Source organism: Oryctolagus cuniculus, chromosome 6, assembly GCF_051225735.1.
Source record: "Oryctolagus cuniculus isolate XC-2025 breed Fujian yellow rabbit chromosome 6, ASM5122573v1, whole genome shotgun sequence".
Classification (NCBI taxonomy): domain Eukaryota; kingdom Metazoa; phylum Chordata; class Mammalia; order Lagomorpha; family Leporidae; genus Oryctolagus; species Oryctolagus cuniculus.
The window spans coordinates 15,157,402-15,175,218 of NC_142872.1; the positions used below are offsets into that span (position 1 = coordinate 15,157,402).

A 17,817-nucleotide genomic window follows, 5' to 3' on the forward strand; every position below is an offset into this window, starting at 1 on the left:
AGTTGAGGACACTGCCCTCGTGACCTCATCACCGCTCAAATGCCCCTCCTTTTATTACTTTCGGGGTTGGGATTTCAAGCTATGAATCTGAGGGCACACAAGCATTCAGGTCACCGGAGGGTGTTCGGGCCCCACCACGTCAACCACTCGAGTTTCTGCCCACGGCCATTGTGTAGAATCATGGGCCCTGCTGGGGACAGCAATGCCCCCACTGGATGGCAGCTCACCCATTTGCGAACACTTGGGATAGGGGGCGGGGACTCCAGAAAAATTTGCAGGACTCTGCAAATGACCTGACACTGTTCTGCCCGGCTTCAGTTTGAGAGGCAGGGAGACAGAACAGGACAGAGATGGCGCTGAAAGCACAGATCGTCTACCCGAGTTGGCTCCAGAGCCCGTTACAGACTTCACAATGCGTTCATTCCTGGTGTCCTCCTGGTCTCAGCACTAGCATTTGGGACACACAGGGCTGCCTTGGCCATCCTCACAAAGTTTGGAATGACTTGTAAACTTTCCAAACTCTAACTGCATGCGATGACCACGGTGGTCCGACATGGTAGAATAGAAGCCAGGAAGTCAGTAAGAAAGACTGGGTTTTATAAATACCACTGCACGGGGAACCACAAAATAAACCAATGAAACAAGTAAAAAAAAAAAAACCTTGTTTTCTTACATTTCAAAGGCAACTCACTGTAACCTGAACCCATGTAGCCAAAGGCTGGCGCAGCTGGCTTGTGTTTGAATCCCCACTGTAACCCCTACTGTCTGTGTGACCCAGGGGGGCTTCCTTAACCTCTCTGTGGCCCCACTCTCCTCTGCTACACAGGAATCAACATAGAATTAGCCCCTGGGATTGCAGAGGATGTATGTAAGTGCTAGAACAACGTGTGGACTATACCAAGTACTCTATTAGCTAATTAGTAATTACATTATCATTGCAGTCTTCATAGGTAAGCAGCTGCATTACTACTGGTTATGGAATGGAAACCAACATTTTAGGAACTTGTTGGCATTGTCACAATCCCAACCATGTTTCATGCTCAGAGGAGGGGATTTTGCTCAGAATATTTTCCGTGGTTTTAAAATATGTCCACAAATTCGTTGACACTTCACCCTTCGAAAGGTGGAACTTGCTTCCACTCACCTGGACCGTGAGCTCTGCTGATTCATTTCTAATGATGAGAATGCACTGTCGTCCCCTCCTAGCCGTGGTCCCTGTGTCACCTGCCCTGCGGGGAGCGACCTGCCATACTCTGAGGACACTCAAGCTCCCCCTGGAGCGGCCATGGAGCAAACCCTGGGAAGCAGACGGCTTGGCCCCCTTCTGGCTTCCAGATTTTCTGTTAGAGAGACAGGTGGAGTAGGTGTAAGCCAGGATCCCTAAGCCAATCAAAACCATGAGATATCAAGTCAGCATTGGGGAAATGTGTGGTGCACCAACAGATGACTGACAGGTGGCGGTTCCCCTTGCCCTGCTGGGGACCTGACGGATGGGGGCTGGGGGTGAAGCTTGCAGAGGGGATCTAAGTGAGCACAAGCTTCCCAGCCAATCAGCAACCGTGCTGTGCCTTTGGATCACACTGACTCCCATGCTGCCTGTGCACACAGGGCATCTATTTTTCACAGCTAAGGAAAATAATCCTTTCCCATATGTTCCCCTTACTCCTTGGATGAGCAGCCGTGCTGGCTGGCCCGGTACTTTGTCTTAGCAGTGAATTGCCCTGGGTCGTGGGAGACCCATGTGGTTCTTCAAGAAGCTGCTTATTAAGGTCACATGTGGGCCAGCACCGTGGCTCACTAGGCTAATCCTCCGCCCGCGGCGCCGGCACCCCGGGTTCTAGTCCCGGTCGGGGCGCCGGATTCTGTTCCGGTTGCCCCTCTTCCAGGCCAGCTCTCTGCTGTGGCCCAGGAGGGCAGTGGAGGATGGCCCAAGTACTTGGGCCCTGCACCCGCATGGGAGACCAGGAGGAAGCACCTGGCTCCTGGCTTTGGATTGGTGCAGCGGCTGGCCGTGGCAGCCATTTGGGGGGTGAACCAGCGGAAGGAAGACCTCTCTCTCTCTCTCTCTCTCTCTCTCTCTAACTCTGCCTTTCAAAAAGAAAAAGGCCCCATGTGCTTCAGAGGAGAGGAGCAGCTCAAACAGTCCCTACCTCACCCAGAGTCTCCAGATGTCACCAAACCATGACAGGGCGCTTCACCTGCAGAGAAAGCAGAGGGCGAGAGGGGACGAAGAGGTCACTGTCCCCAGGCCCTGCACTGCCCTGGGGCACAGGGCATCTAGGGCTTGCGGGTGGACACTGAGGATGGCTGCTGGGGGAGAGACTCTGCCAGGGAGTGGGAACAGTGTTCTTGAACACATTCCGCAGCACTTGCTGAAAACGGCCTGAACTGAGCTTAGAAGGAGAAGTTTCAAAAGGAGTACCCCCCCGCCCCCGCCCAAGGATGATTCTTGGTTTTGTTCTGTGATTTGAAAGTTCAGGAGGGTTGTGGTTTAAGTACCTGTATGTTCTAGGGAAGCTGCTGGGCTGCATTCATATCCAAAAGTAGAACAAAGAAGCCAAGATTGAGCTGCACCCCGCACCCTGCCTTTCCCTGCCTTGTCAAGATTCCCAGCGTCCCTAGCCACAGCAGGTGTCTTTCCTGTGGAGCGCTCTTGCAAGCGGGAGAGAACCGGGGTCCTATGGCACTGAGACAGTCACACCCAGATAACAAGTCTCAGTTGCTCGATTCCACGGTGGCCACGTGGGAAAAGTTTTCCTCTAAAAGGATTCTTCAAATGGAAATGTACCTGGCTAAGGAACAAAGAATTAATAGGGCTAACCAGGGAGATGTTAGCTGACACATTTGTATCCAAACAGCATGTGTGCAGATGATCAGTTTATCTGTTCCTGGGAGCACTTTGCCCCTCCCTTTTCAGGAGGGTTGTTCTGACCTTAAAAGCAGTAGTCACAATCCTATCTAACAGGTGTTAAGCCACACACACAGTGCACGTGCCACCACACTCACCTGTGCCTGGGACAACTGATTTATGCCTACCTGAGCTCAGCAGATACCTACCGGACACCTAACAAGGCAGGTGCTGCTAGTCCCTCTTCTACAAATGAGGAAACTGAGGCACAGAGTGGCGGTTGAAAAATGCCCCCAGGTCATCCCCAGCAGGGAGCAGCTCCTTGCTCACATTCCACACACGGCCTCTTTCTCTGATGTCATCAGTCTCTGATTACTTGGAATTGTACTGATCAAACGTGCTCCTCCTCTCCCAAATAGAGGAAATCAGCGACTTCAGTGCTGGGAACAGGGATTGGAAAAGCAGATGGTGGGAAGGTGATAGCAGCCAGACAGCAGAGGAAGAAATCTGAGAGCGGGGGTGGAGGTAGGAAGGTGCACCTGAAACAGGGAGAAGAAGGGAGAGGAAAGAGGAAAAAGAGAAATAGAAGATGAGAGAGGAGAGGGAGGGAGTGGGGAAGGCAGGAAGCTCAGCTGAGCCCTGGAAGAAGAAGCGTGGACAGAAGCCAGGGCCTGAGCTCGGGTACCACCAGTGTTTCACATCTAGAAAATATTCAAGTGCTAAAAATATGGGCACGGCATTTGTTCATAAGAATTGTGCGGGATGGGGGTCGGTGCTGTGGCAGAGTGGGTTAAGCCGCGACTGCAACACCGGCATCCCACGTGGGCGCCAGCTGGAGTCAGCTGCTCCACTTCCAATCCAGCTCCCTGCTAATGCACCTGGGAAAGCAGGGGAAGCTGGCTCCTGGCTTTGACTGCTGCAGCGATTTGGGGAGTGAATCAGTGGATGGACGAGCCCTGTCTCTTCTCTCTCTGTAACTCTGATTTTCAAACAACTAAATGAATCTTTTCTTAAAAAAAGAAAAGAAAAAAATTTGCGCTATGGAAACTGTTGTTAAAGGTAAAAGGAAGGGGACGGTGCTGAGGCATAGCAGGTAAAGCTGCCACCTGCAGTGCCAGCATCCCATATGGGCGCCAGTTCGAGTCTTGGCTGCCCCACTTCTAATCAGCTCTCTGCTTTGGTCTGGGAAAGCAGTGGAAGATGGCCCATGTGCCTGGGCTTCTGTACCCACGTGGGAGATCCGGAGGAAGCTCCTGGCTCCTGGCTTTGGATCAATCAGCCCTTGTGGCTGTTTGGGGAGTGAACCAGCAGATGGAAGATCTCTCTCTCTCTCTCTCTCTCTCTCTGCCTCTCTTTCTCTCTCTAACTCTTTCAAATAAAATAAATAAATCTATTTTTAAAAAAGAAAGGTAAAGGGGAGAAGAATAGGCATCAGATGGAAAAAAAATTCCCTGTCCAAGATTTTGTTTGAGGCAGGCCAGGCTTCTCGCTGTGAAGGGAAGGCTAGAGAAAGTAAGAAACTTCAGAAAACTGTTGCAGCACAGACAGAGGCAAAAGTCCCACCCCAGAGAACATTCTGGAGCCGAGCCTTTTCTAACAAACTTTCAGGAAACAGATTGACATCCCAGTTGTCAGACGGTGGCGATGGGGGAGCCGGTGTTTGGCCCAGCAGTTAAGAAGGCGATCAGAATGTCCGTATCCCGATTCAGGGTCGCAGGGTTCCACATGCGCTCTGCCGCTGGCTCCTGCTATCAGCTAATGCACACACTGGGAGGCAGCAGCGATAGCTCAAGTAATTGGGTTCCTGCTACCTGCTCTCGTGAGACTCGACTGAGTTCCTGATCCTAGTTTCCTGGCTGCTTTGGACATTGGGAGAGGGAGCCAGCAGGTGGGACTCTCTTTCTCCCTCTCTTTCTGCTTCTCAAACACATAATAATAATTATTAACAAAAGACAGTGATGAAAACTGCCCCTGATATATCTGATGTCTCAGAATCACCTGTGGGAAGCCTTAAACCATACTCAGGAGCCTGCCCATCCCAGCCTAATTAAGGCAGAGTCTTTGCTGTTTGAATATTTCCTTAATTTTCTAACATCCTCGCTGTGAGACATTCCAGGTTGAAACAGTGGCAGAAATGTTTCCAGCATGTGATTCTGTAGAGACCAGCAAACTGATGCTAGGGTCTCTAAGGTGGGGGTGGGGGGAGAGCAGCCTATACAACATTAAAGAAGAACAAAGGCAGAGGAGCGAGACTGCCTCATTTCAAGACTGGCACTGGCGCTGCCGTATTCAAGGCAGCGCGGCACTGGTGAGAGAAGAGGCAGGTAGGTCAACGCAACAGAACAGGGGACCCAGGAGGCCCGCCACATAGAGCTGCTCTGTTGGAAACTTGGTCCACCATATGCTGGAGTTAGCAGCCTCGTGAGAGGGAGTGAGACAGGAAAGGCTCCACCATCAGGGGAGTGCGTCCACGGCTGAAGAAGACAAGGTCAGCGCCCTGCTGGGTTCCGTGCCCTCTCGCTGCTCTTCCGCCGTGGGATGAGGGCCCTCGGCAGGTGCCAGCTCCTGAACCTGGCACTTCTCAGCCTCCAGGACCGAGAGCTAAGAAATTTCTGTTCATTATGAAAGGTCCAATCAGTGGTTTCCTCTCTCTCTCTTTTTTAATATTTATTTTAAAGGTAGAGTTGCAGAGAGAGAGAGAGGTCTTCCATGCACTGGTTCACTCCCCAGTTGGTTGCAACGGCCAGAGCTGCGCCAATCCGAAGCCAGGAGCCAGGAGCTTATTCCGGGTCTCCCATGTGGGTGCAGCGACCCAAGGACTTGGGTCATCTTCCACTGCTTTCCCAGGCCATAGCAGAGAGCTGGATCGGAAGTGGAGCAGCTGGGACTCAAACTGGTGCCCATATGGGATGCCAGCACTGCAGGTGGCGGCTTTACCCGCTACACCACAGCACCGACTCCTGGTTTTCTTGTACAGTCTCACCAAATGGACTGCAGCAACAGCCAGCCCTTATCTAACAAAGCGGCAAAGGCAACACAATGGGGAAAAGATAGTATTTTTCAATGAATGAGTGGTCCTGAGCCAACGAGGCACACGCAGGCAAACCCTCATGCCCTTCCTGAAACCTAACTCACGGTGGATGGTGCACCTGAGATTCAGCGAATGGCTGTATATCCAGCTCTCCACATGGAGACAGCGATGAAATGGAGAGTACACAGAAGAAAATCCAAGTGGTCTTGGGTGTGGCATGCAAGAAATCATTGATAATCTGGATTTAGTTAAAATTAAAAACCTTCTGCTGGGTGAAAGACCTGTCAATGGAGCAAAACAAAAAGCCACAGACCCGGAACTGGGTATCTGCAAAAGTAGCAGCAGGAACACGAGGTCATGAGAAGGATGAATATCTTAGAATGATTTCAGTACCAAGAAAAAATGCAACGTCTTTGGACGTTGTGTTGTCCGGCTCGGAGGGTCATCATCAGACACTTTCGCTTGCTTTTTCAGCTCTGCATTTGCAAATCTCTTGATTCTTTGCAAAGCGTGACACACACCAGATGAGTGTGGTGTGGCCATCTGAGTTGTGTGTGCCACTGGTTATGTGCTGGCTCTTCCTGTCGACCTCAGGGCTGACTTTGATTTCTCCCCAGGTGAGCCAGTTACAGGAAGGTTGTAAAAACCCCTGGGCCTTCTCCCTGTGTCCCCTCCCTCACTAACTCCAGTGCAAACTCAGCTTCCAGAAAGCACCAGGCAACGCCAACCACCCCGTCATCTCCATGTTTCAGACGTCGCTTTTTGCTGTGTACACTACACGTGCTATTCCTCCCTGCAGTTTCATCTCACTTGTCCACTGCCATAGGCTACAGGGTGGAACAAAGTTCATTTTCAAATTCAATCGCAAACAAAATGAAAAAGTGAGAAAACCATGAAGCAGAAGGCTGGCTCTGGCCATTACTGGAGGATCTTGCTGGCCGATTCTTCTGTTTTACCCATCAAATGGGAGCAGAAAGTGCTCCGGAGCACAGCTGCTACAGCTCTGACCCTGGTCACAGGGCACTGTCACTCAGCGGCACCGCTCCCAGGAGCAGCGTGGAGTGAGTGCTGGCTGCCCGCAGCAGATGGTCCCCACGCTACTAACACCATGAATGCCAGGGGACCGTCTCTCTAGGCACAGGGGCAGCCCCTGGGGCCTTGTAGCCCCACAGTGGGAACCACCCTATACTTATTTCACACAGCAGGTTTAGGAGTTAGGGATCTGGGAAGAAGTGGCAGGGTTTCCAGAGGGAAGGTGTACATTTTCTTAGAAAAAAAAAATGTTTGAAAGCCCACGCAGAATATAGTTCTCTGCTGGGAGCAAGTAGCCAGTTCAGTATGCTTGAAATACACTGGGGATCTTGTTCACTTACACGTGCAGGTGGGATTCCTTTTTTATTTTATTTCTTTTTTATTAAGATTTTATGAATTTATTTGTTTGAGAGGCAGAATTACAGAAAGAGCTAGGGAGAGACAGAGAGAAAGGTCTTCTATCCGCTGGTTCATGGCTGCAACAGCCGGAGCTGAGCTGATCCAAAGCCAGAAGCCACAAGCCTGCGCCAGGTCCCCCACACAGGTGCAGAGGCCCAAGCACTTCAGCCATCTTCCACTGCTTTCCCAGGCCATAGCAGAGAGTCAGACTGGAAGAGGAGCAGCCGGGACTAGAACCAGCGCCCGCAGCGGATGCTGGTACTGCAGGCAGGGGATTAACCCAGTACACCACAGCACCAGCCTCCAGAGGACCAAATGTTATGTCTGGGTTTAGTTTGTCTTGGACAAGTCAGCTGATGTGGGACTGGGGTCTGGTCTCCCCCTGCCCCCGACACACATACACAGACACAGACACACACACACACATGCAAGCTCCCTTGAGGAGAGCAGGGGTATGAGCGACATAGAACTGATGCCATGATTTTACCCTGAGTGTTCCTAGAATAAAGATGCCAAACATCCGTTAGCCCAGAGCTGACTGGGCAGCCCTGCTATGAAATTGGGCCACGCTGCACTTCATTATCTCCGAAACTCTGGCATGCCTTCTGCCTCCTTCCCTGAGTTTGCAAGGGTGCGTGCTGGACACACGCCAACAGCGAGTGCGCGGCCCTGCCTCCTGCCTCTTCCTGCCAGGCTGAGAAAGCTCACGAAGAATCTGAGTGTGCAGAGCAGAGAGGACACACAGAACGGCTGTAGTGTGAGCGCTGAGTTGGTTGGGATTGAGCAGTCAGTGCCAATGTGCTGCCTCTCTTCCAAGAATTATATGTGATCGATTCTCTTTAAATAAATCTGGCTCGCTAACAAATAGCTTTCCCTTGCCAACATTTTCTCAATATGGTCTCCAGACTCTTTAGGGTTTGAAAAAAAATTACCAAATAAAATTCATGAAAAGGCAACAAGAAACACATCTTACAGAATTTCCGTACAGAATTCAAACACTGTTGTGGTGCCAGGAACACACAGCTGCAGGCCTGATGCGGCAGGACCATCTGCTGCTAGCTCCACACTGGAGCTGCCCGAGAGAGGCCGGCTCGGGTAGGTTCGCCCTTTGTTGGAAACACACAAAGCACAGCTATGGAGCGTCCCTGGTTGTCCCCCCTCTTGCTGCCGTCTGTCCATTTGGATGCAATTGTCACCAGAGTGCTACATGCACAAGATGGCACAGACAATGTGGGAACAACACAATGGTTTAAAGCAAATGGATGTTTGCGGCTTCATGCGGAAGCCTGCCTGATTTCCACTGGTCTGGGGATGTCTCAACCTCCTGCAGGGGTGGGTACCCTCAGGACAAGAGCACAGACACAGAACTGGTCACGCTGTGAACTCTGCAGTCATCCCTGATCTATAGCAAGTGTCCTGTCATTTCTGCATACTGGCTTCCTTCCAGTAAGTAGACACATCACATTTTATATTACTATGCTTTCATTTTCCAGAGGAGTCTTACCAAACTGTATTGCCATCAAAACGTATCAGTGGGCCGGCACTGCGGCTTGCTAGGCTAATCCTCTGCCTACAGCGCCGGTACCCCGGGTTCTAGTCCTGGTCGGGGCGCCGGATTCTGTCCCGGTTGCTCCTCTTCCAGTCCTGCTCTTGGCTGTGGCCTGGGAGTGCAGTGGAGGATGGCCCAAGTGCTTGGGCCCTGCACCCGCATGGGAGACCAGGAGGCACCTGGATCCTGGCTTCGGATCAGCGCAGCACGCCGGCCTCTACACGCCAGACGTAGTGGCCACTCAGTGGGGTGAACCAACTGAAAAAGGAAGACCTTTCTCTCTGTGTCTCTCTCTCGCTAACTCTGCCTGTCAAAAATAAAGAAAGAAAGAAATAAAAGAAAAAAAAACTTATCAATGAAACAAAGAAGAGGGGCGGATGTTTGGCATAGCAGTATGGACACCACTGGGACCCCTCGTCCCACATCAGAACGCCTGTGGTTGACTCCCAGCTCCGCTTCTCGTTCCAGCTTCCTGATCACAGGCTTCCTGGGAAGCAGAAGTGACTGCTCAAGCAGCCGGGTCCCTTCTAGCCATGTAAGAGACCCACACTGAGCACCAACGGCCTCGTTCTGGCCACTGTGGCCCTTTGGGGAATGAGCCAGCACACGGGAGATCTGTTTGCCCTCTCTCTGCCTTTCAACTAAAGGCATGACTTGGAGGACTCGGGCTGCCAGGCTGCCTGTAGGATGTTTGCATCATCAAATGTCCTTGCACAGAGAGGGCTCGTGTGCCCTTGAGTTAGTGCTCTCCCTGGGTTGAAGGCAGGGGTCCTAACCAGGGAAGCCCACGGACCCCTTCCATGAATGATGTGTTTACGTGCAGAAAACAAAATACAAAAGAATCCAAAAACAATCAAGCATACTGGAATACACCAAATTGTTCAAGCAACAGTGACACAGTCATGTACAGTCCCCACCCCTCACACTCAGGGGTACCTTCCAAGACCCCCAGTCAGTGCTGGAAATGGCAGGTTTTATCGAACACCCCACTACAGTGAGTTCTTTCCTAGTCATATGTACCTGTAATAAAGTTCTACTTATAAATCACTCACAGCAAGAGAGTAACAGTAACTACTAATAATATAGAATGGAGGTAACAATAGACCATAATGGAAGTCCCAGGAATGTGGCTTATTTCTGAAAATTTCCATTCAATATTTGCAGACAGGGAGCCAGATGTTGTGGCACAGCAGGGGAAGCTACTGCTTGGGGGGCCTGCATCCCATATCGGAGCTCTTGATTGAGCCCTGGCTGCTCCACATCGGACCCAGCTCCCTGCTAATGCACCTGGGAATCAGCCAGTGATGGCTCAAGTGCTTGGGTCCCTGCCACCCCTGCGGGAGACCAAGAGAGAGTTTCTGGCTTTTGGCTTCAACTTGGCCCGGTCCCAGCTATTCTGGCCATTATGGGAGTGACCCTGTAGATGGAAGACTGCTCGTGCCGTAGCCCATTCATATTCTCTCTCTCTTTCAATCTCTCTCTCTCTCTGCCTTTCAAATAAATAAATAAATACATCTCAAAAAATCTGTTTTTGGATCATGGTTGGACTCTGATAACTGAAACCACAGAAAGTGAACCTGCAAGGAAAGAATGCTGTCGTGTGTATGTGTTTATTAACCCACTAAGCAACAGAATTCAGTGAAGGGACAAATAGCTATAGTAATGAGTAAAAACATTTCTGCAAAATAAAATTTCAGTGTGACACAGAATTATCTGCGCATTTGATTGGCAAGAAGTCGTAAGTGCTTGTGATACCATGGAGATATCTGGCCCATAGGCATTACTGAAGGAAACCCACACTCTCAGTTAGAGAGCAGTAAAAATCAAGTTGTCTTTCTCCATTCAAGCTCACAGGCCCCTGAGAGCTATCCACCGGACCTTTTGCATTCCCAAGTTCTACAGTACCACATCTCTGATCTGACAGCCAAGGTCTTGTGTCCACGTAGGAAGCGAAATGTCTCTCCCCTGTCATTCTACTTCCAGATGTAGCGTTGACCCCTTCATGTCCTTTCTTGTTCCATAAAATCTCCCATTCCTCTCCCGTCTGGCTTTTCCTTCCTCCCTAATGCATCATTCATGTATTATTAATCACCAACAAATGCATTGATCCCCATTATTTATTCAGTACTCACATTGTATTTCTCTCTAAATGATGCTATCACAACCTGTGAAGAGTTCGTTCTCTCTGCTTCCCACCCCCATGCCACCAATGTCCCTGAGAACAACCTGAGAACACAGGCCGACTTCATCAACTGCTTTCCGAACACACTCTCTGGGAGGCTGACAACCTGTTCTCTTCTCCTGAGAAGGCTGGCAGGCTCCCAGCGATCAGCAACTCGCTCATCTTCGGTTGCTGTAAGGGCTGCACACACGAACAGAGGCGTGTATCAGGTGGACAGTTGAACTGAAAGTCCTTGTCCAGGCCGGCGCCACGGCTCACTAGGCTAATCCTCCACCTTGTGGCGCCGGCACACCGGGTTCTAGTCCCGGTTGGGGCACCAGATTCTGTCCTTGCCCCTCTTCCAGGCCAGCTCTCTGCTGTGGCCAGGGAGTGCAGTGGAGGATGGCCCAGGTGCTTGAGCCCTGCACCCCATGGGAGACCAGGAGAAGCACCCGGCTCCTGCCATCGGATCAGGCATGCTGCGGCGGCCATTGGAGGGTGAACCAACAGCAAAGGAAGACCTTTCTGTCTCTCTCTCTCACTATCCACTCTGCCTGTCAAAATAAATAAATAAATAAATAAAAGAAAGTCCTTGTCCAGCTTTGAGATCCTAACTTCTCACTATGGTAACTGTGGCTGCGCAACTCCTAATTTCGGATCCAGACTCTGAGCTCGTATATTGGTGTATTCCCAGGTGAAGAATGGATCAGGCGACAGAGATTTGGAGAATACCAACTACTCATGTGTGTTGAATATGTGTTTCATTTTTATTTGGTTGTCAGTGTGTCTTGTATGGTCCTGCTTTGTTGTGTAATGGAAGGGCAGGGTGAAAGTTCACTCATATGACTGTACCTAGAGTCAAAAAAGAAAAAAAAGAAAAAAATGCCTCAGGGGGTTAGCACTGCAGTGCAGGGCAGAGTTAAGCTACAGCTTGCATTTAAAGCAATCCACGGCAGAGTGCCAAGTTAAGTCTCGGCTGCTCCACTGTTGACCCAGTTTCCTGCTACTGTGCTGGGGGAGGCAGCAGAGGATGGCCCAAGTAGAATTTCACCCAAAAGGAAGACCTGGATGCAGCACCTGGCTCCCGGCTCAGCCTGGCTGCACCACAGCTGTTGTGGTCATTTGGGGAGTAGAACAGTGGGTGGAAGATCTATCACTCCTTCTCTCTCTGAGGCACTGCCTTTCAAATCAATAAATGAATAAATAATTTCTGTTCAAAAAGCCTCAGTCACAGATACACTCTGTTAATACTTTTTGACACTGTTAGATAGCATGGGATTGCAAAATTCCTCAATAAAAACCTTGGGAAAAGCCTCTTTTATGAAGTGAAGTGGACTTTATTTTCTCCTTCTCCTAAAAATGAAATGGTCTCACTGTCAGAAACTTTTAAATTACACGATCATAAGGCAAAGTATTTGTATTATGACAATCTACCACCCAGAAGCGAATGACCACACAGTGAATTTGGGGACCCTGTGCAGCCATCTGATGCCCCCCAGAAATACACATAGCTCCAGACGTTGGTGACTTCACACAGCAGAAGAATTTTCTCCATGCCACAAAGTCAGCAGAACCTCTCTAGGTCAGGATATACAGCATCATGTCACCCTTCCTAGTTGGTATTCCAGGGGAAGGAGGCACCATGTTGTATTCCGCTAACTCAACTGTTATTTCTAAACATCCACTTTGGGAAGCTGAACGTATCTGGTGGCGTAGCAGCAGCCTGCTCGGGAATCCCAGCATGTGTCACACCACACAGAGTCAACGTCAGCCCTGGAGTCACTTCATGAACGCAGCTTACAGTCAGGGGGTCAGGCTCTCAGACCTGAGTCCACGTGGTAGAGACCAGGCCAGGTCAACAGAGGGAGTCAAAAAGAATCTCAGAGGCCGGCGCCGCGGCTCACTAGGCTAATCCTCCGCCTTGCGGCGCCGGCACACGGGGTTCTAGTCCCGGTTGGGGTGCCGGAGTCTGTCCCGGTTGCCCCTCTTCCAGGCCAGCTCTCTGCTGTGGCCAGGGAGTGCAGTGGAGGATGGCCCAGGCGCTTGGGCCCTGCACCCCATGGGAGACCAGGATAAGTACCTGGCTCCTGCCATCGGATCAGTGCGGTGCGCCGGCCGCAGCGTGCCAGCCATGGCGGCCTTTGGAGGGTGAACCAACGGCAAGAGAAGACCTTTCTTTCTGTCTCTCTCTCTCACTGCCCACTCTGCCTGTCAAAAAAAAAAAAAAAAAATCTCAGAGACGCTCCAGGATGGAGACCCAGAGCCATCAGGGGCAGTGCCCCCTTCTCTTTCCACACTGGGCACAGAACCTGTGGCTGGGCAGGAGGCCCTGCTGGGCGCCACAGAGGGAGAAGCCTGATCGGCCATGCACAGGCAGGGGCTCCCAGGCCCGTGGCGAAGGGCAGTCAGCCACCTGCGGCAGATGGGGCGGTCTCTCCCTGCTCACAGCCGGAACAGGAAACAGCTATGCCGACAATGGCAAGAGTACGGTGCAGACCCTGGGCCCGGGCTCCCAGTGCTGGAGAGAAGGAAAGTGCAACACGGGAGGAGCTTCAGAAGCAAGACCGGATTTCTATGCAGAAAAGGCCCAAGACGTGCATGGCGTGTGACTGGGTGTCCAAGTGGGCTGACGCAGAGCACAGGGCACACAGCTGGCGACTGTCCTCTTGCCTTCTCAAAACCCCATTCCCGGGGAACACAAGAGCGTTCAATGCCTCTGCACCCTGCCTCCCCCGAGAACTGATTAGCACTCTTGTGAAAACAAAACGTGGGGAGACTTGCAGCCGTTCACTACATGTGTGTGCTCTGAGTCCTGGAGTACCCCTGAAGCAGATGGAAATGAAACTAACTGCCCGGGGTGGGGGGGGCAGAGCTGCCCGGCACTGTTGTATAACAGGTTAAGCTACCACCTGCAACACTGGTGTCCCATACAGGCATCCGTTTGGGTCTTGGCTGCTCCACTTCCTACCCAGCTCCCTGCTAATGTGCCTGGGAAAGCAGAGGAAGATGGCCCAAGTGCTTGGGATCCTGGACCCATGTGGGAAATCCAGCTGAAGTTCCTGGCTGCTGGCTTCGGCCTGGCCCAACCCCAGCCATTACAGTCATTTGGGGAGTGAACCAACCAGTGGATAAAAGATTGATTGTGTGTGTATGTGTGTGTGTGTGTGGCCCTCTCTCTCTATAACTGCCTTTCAAATAAATAAATCTTTTTTAAAAAAATGCCCTATCTCATAACACTATTGTGAAAGGTACTGAATACCTTGAAAGGAGTAGACAGATAGAAAAAATGGAGCAGGCCGCCAGCCTATTGGTTAAGATACCAGCATTCCACATCAGAGTGCCTGTGTTCAATCAAGTCTCCAGTTTCCTGCCAATACACACACTGGGAGGCAGAAGTGATGGCTCAAGTAATTGGGTTCCTGCCACCCAGGTCCTGGCTCTGGCCCTAGGCACAGCCCTGGCCACTGCAGGCATCTGGGGAGTGACCCAGTGGATGAGAGCGCTCGCTCCCTTTCTGCCTCCCAAATAAGTACATGAGTGCATATCTTGCTTATTCTAGAACGACAAACAACGAAACAGACATATCGATTCCCAGATGAGACTTGCAGCTAACAGTGCATACGCCTGTATTCCACGGTGCTAACTTGCAGGGCATGGCTCCAGCTCCTGGGGAAACCAGGAAGGCACAGGACAGCTTCCACCTCCAAGGAGCTCCCCGGTCTCTTTTAACAAAAGGGCAACTGCTAGGTCTAAAACGAGGACTCTGGCCCAGGATCACTCAGCCCCCAACAAGGTCCAAGGTCAGGTCCTGCCTTGAACACCCCTGATAGAGAAGAGGAGGACGCGAGATGTGCCTGGAGCTGCCCACCGTGTCCTCTGACACTGGTCAAGGACCCCTGAATGGGAAGGCACAAAGGTGCCATCTCTGTTCTGACCCATAAACCCAAGCGGACTGCAAGAAAACTGTGTTGTGTAAGTGGGAGCAGACAATAACTCCGCCCTCCGTGGAGAGAATGTTGGCTTCAAAAGCAGACATGTTTGGGTGTATCTCGTTAAATATGCATGCTGGGTCTGGAGGAACCCGTCCGTCCATCCCTCCGTCCATTTGCTCCTCTCTCCCCTCCTAGCTGACCCTGGCATCCTGCTGTCATCAACATCCCAGGCTCCCCTCCCCCCGCCCCGCTGTGTTGTCTGCAGGTGCCTTTGCCCTCAGAACCAAGCTCTGCGTGAACTGTGCCAGCCTCCACAGGCGTGCTTGGCAGGCACGGCAGCCTGGCTTGTTTTGCACACGCATTTGGGAGACATCCAAACAGATGCGTGCGCATCTTCACTTTCTTGGCAGGAGGGCTGAGAATTTCAGGGTTCTTGTGAGGAACTGCGCTGCTCGGAAAACTTAGCCCGCCACGGAAGCGACATAAAAGAGATGGCATGAAAGACATGACCTTCTGCCTCCTTTTGCAGTCTTTGTTGCCTTTTATTAGGGCTTTAGCGACTTTCTTTGTGAACCAGTGATTTCCACCGTCTCTAGGGTCTATTTGATTTTCAACAATGATTTCCATTTCATCCGAATCTATTGTGGTGGCCCAAGAGGTGTTTCTTCTTTCAGAAAGCGCCATGGCTGGCTCGGAGTGGGATAAAAGTCCTCCTGAGAGGACTGGGGGGGCAATGTAGAAGCCAGGGGTGGGGGGTGAGGGTAGAAAAAGGAGAGTAACCTGTCATTTTATTACCTGGGGCTGCATGCTCCCAAGGACAAAACACAAAGTCCCAATAATGGGGACTTAGATGGGTGTACCATGGATGGACTCCAGGCCCGCTTGCCAAATCCTTAACAATAACTCATTCCTCTGAGGCATTTAATCCCCACACGATCGGAGAGAACAAAGAAAGCCCTGCGTATCAGGAAGATTTCATAATTTCATATCTGCCTGTATTTGCCTTGACTAAATACAGCCAAGAGCTTTTCAGTATTCTCCCCAAAGGGTACTTTGAAAACTCACCGAGCAGGAATTAGCCTATAAAAAGGCAGAGACACAGTGTTCTGCAAACAGTATTTTCTTAGCCTGGATAAACTGCAAATAAAACAAACACGCACGGAAAATTAAATGCTAGGAGAAAAGAATAAGAAAGTAACGCGGCCTCCTTTATTTGACATTGCGAATGACGTGGCCAGATCCTCTGATGAACACACCTAGGCTTCTATGGGCCAGGATACACCAGGCTCCAGTTTCCATGTGTTTCCTCAGCTGAGCTCCTCTGCCATCCCCTGCCTCCTCGCCAAGCCTTCACCTGTGGCCCCTGGATAAGGCCAGCATGGACTCCACTGCTCAGACCTGGAGTTCAGGGGCAGGCGGCTCTGTCTCTGCACCGACTCCCTGAACCTATTCTGCTCCGTGGGGCGCCCTGAAGAAAGGTTCTCCAGCAGGGTCTAACAGGGTCTTGATGAGCTGGGAGTTTATTTTTTCCCTCTTTAGGGTAACTGCTTTGCTGGGAGATGACAGAGGCACTGAGACTCCCCCGTGGGGGCTTCTCTCCAGGCACCCAGCACTGGGGATTTATGATCGGCCCAGGCCCAGGGAGCACCTGCATGGACGACTGTCACCAGCCCTTGTGAAACAAAGGGCATTTGTCCCAACGGCTTATCTGCATCCGCAGTGCTGGGTTCTAGGTGGGCTGGTGCCCCCGAAATTCTGCCTGAGGAATCACAGGGGCTGAGGAGAACACACTTCCAACTGGGAAGCAATTAGAGAGCTGGTGAATGGCTGCCTGCGTGCGTGGGGTCCCCTTGGAGCCAGGGGAGCGCGCTTATCACTCTGCAATTGGATAGAATGGATTGGGATGAGCGCCTTCACACAGAACCGCCAGCTGTTCCGCTGTTAACAAAGACGCTATTTAGCTATTAATACATCCCATTCTTCTGTGTTGTGCCCATTCAGACAAAATATCTTTGTTTTCAGAGGGGGTGTGACTGCACCTGTTCCTGATTGGAGAATCTGTGGCCTGCGGAGGACCCCTTGTTACCATGCGGCTGCAACTGTAGCTTCCAGGCAGTGTCTTCCGGCGAAAGAAATGGGGCAACCATGCAGTGGGGTGACAGAAAAAGGCAATGAATCTGTGGGTTCACTGGAGCCTCCATTTCCTCCTCCACTGTCTTTTAAGTGAAAAAAAAAAAAAAAAAAAAGTCCGATTCGCGGGGCAAGCTGGAATTTATGTGTAAGCAAGTTCCACGTGACTCATGACTGCTTTCGTTTTTCAAGAGGTTATTGCATTTTAAACCTCCCTGGGTGTGAAGGCGGAATTCTCTATGGTGTATGAGCAGGTGACACCTGAGGCCTAGAGCTGAGTCACTAAGGAAGGGGGATTCCACTTCTCAAACAAGCAGAACAGAAAAGCACTCTCCTTCTTCCTGCTGGCAAGCATGCTACCAGGCTCCCTGGCCTGCTACCTTCAGGGAACTGAGGGTAAGAACAGGGAGACAAGACACAGCCCACCGGAAGCAGGCTGTGCGATGCTTCCATTTCCACAGGGACAGACAGAAAGCACGGAATCCACCCTACAGCTGTGGTTAAGACCCACAGCGGACTTACAAGTTCACGGCCGCAAGTAGGAGAAATTTTCCCAGCACTTGTGAAGAGGCTGGGTTACTACTGCTAATGTCCCCATCCCCCCAGTCTGCGCGAGCAGAGGACAGAGGAGAATGGAGAAGAAGAATCTACAAGGACATCCATCAGCCTACACAAACTGGGGGCTCCAGGTGCCCCAGGCTGCCGGAGTTTCCAAAACAAAATGGGGGGGGGGGC

The 17,817-nt window shown here is 51.3% G+C and overlaps 1 protein-coding gene and 1 long non-coding RNA gene across 19 annotated transcripts in view; both read right to left on the reverse strand.

Annotated features, from left to right (window-relative positions):
* LOC103347857 (uncharacterized) overlaps positions 1 to 3,414 on the reverse strand; it is a 148,764-nt gene extending 145,350 nt beyond the window's left edge. For 4 of the 18 annotated variants that reach the window (XR_016235247.1, XR_016235249.1, XR_016235243.1 and 1 more), the window contains exons 1-2: positions 2,500 to 2,881; positions 1,145 to 1,340 (exon numbers count right to left, since the gene is read on the reverse strand). This is a non-coding gene — a long non-coding RNA (uncharacterized LOC103347857). Of the gene's footprint in view, positions 1 to 1,144; positions 1,341 to 2,150; positions 2,199 to 2,499; positions 2,896 to 3,057 lie in introns of those variants that run through there. The other 14 variants (XR_016235241.1, XR_016235244.1, XR_016235240.1 and 11 more) reach the window with 10 other exon arrangements.
* An 8,400-nt stretch (positions 3,415 to 11,814) lies between these two features.
* Positions 11,815 to 17,817, reverse strand: part of LOC149126026 (uncharacterized) — an 84,168-nt gene continuing 78,165 nt past the window's right edge. The window contains exon 5 of the transcript XR_016235273.1: positions 11,815 to 11,872. The gene's annotated coding sequence lies outside the window, so the exon portion shown is untranslated. The remainder of the gene's footprint in view (positions 11,873 to 17,817) is intronic.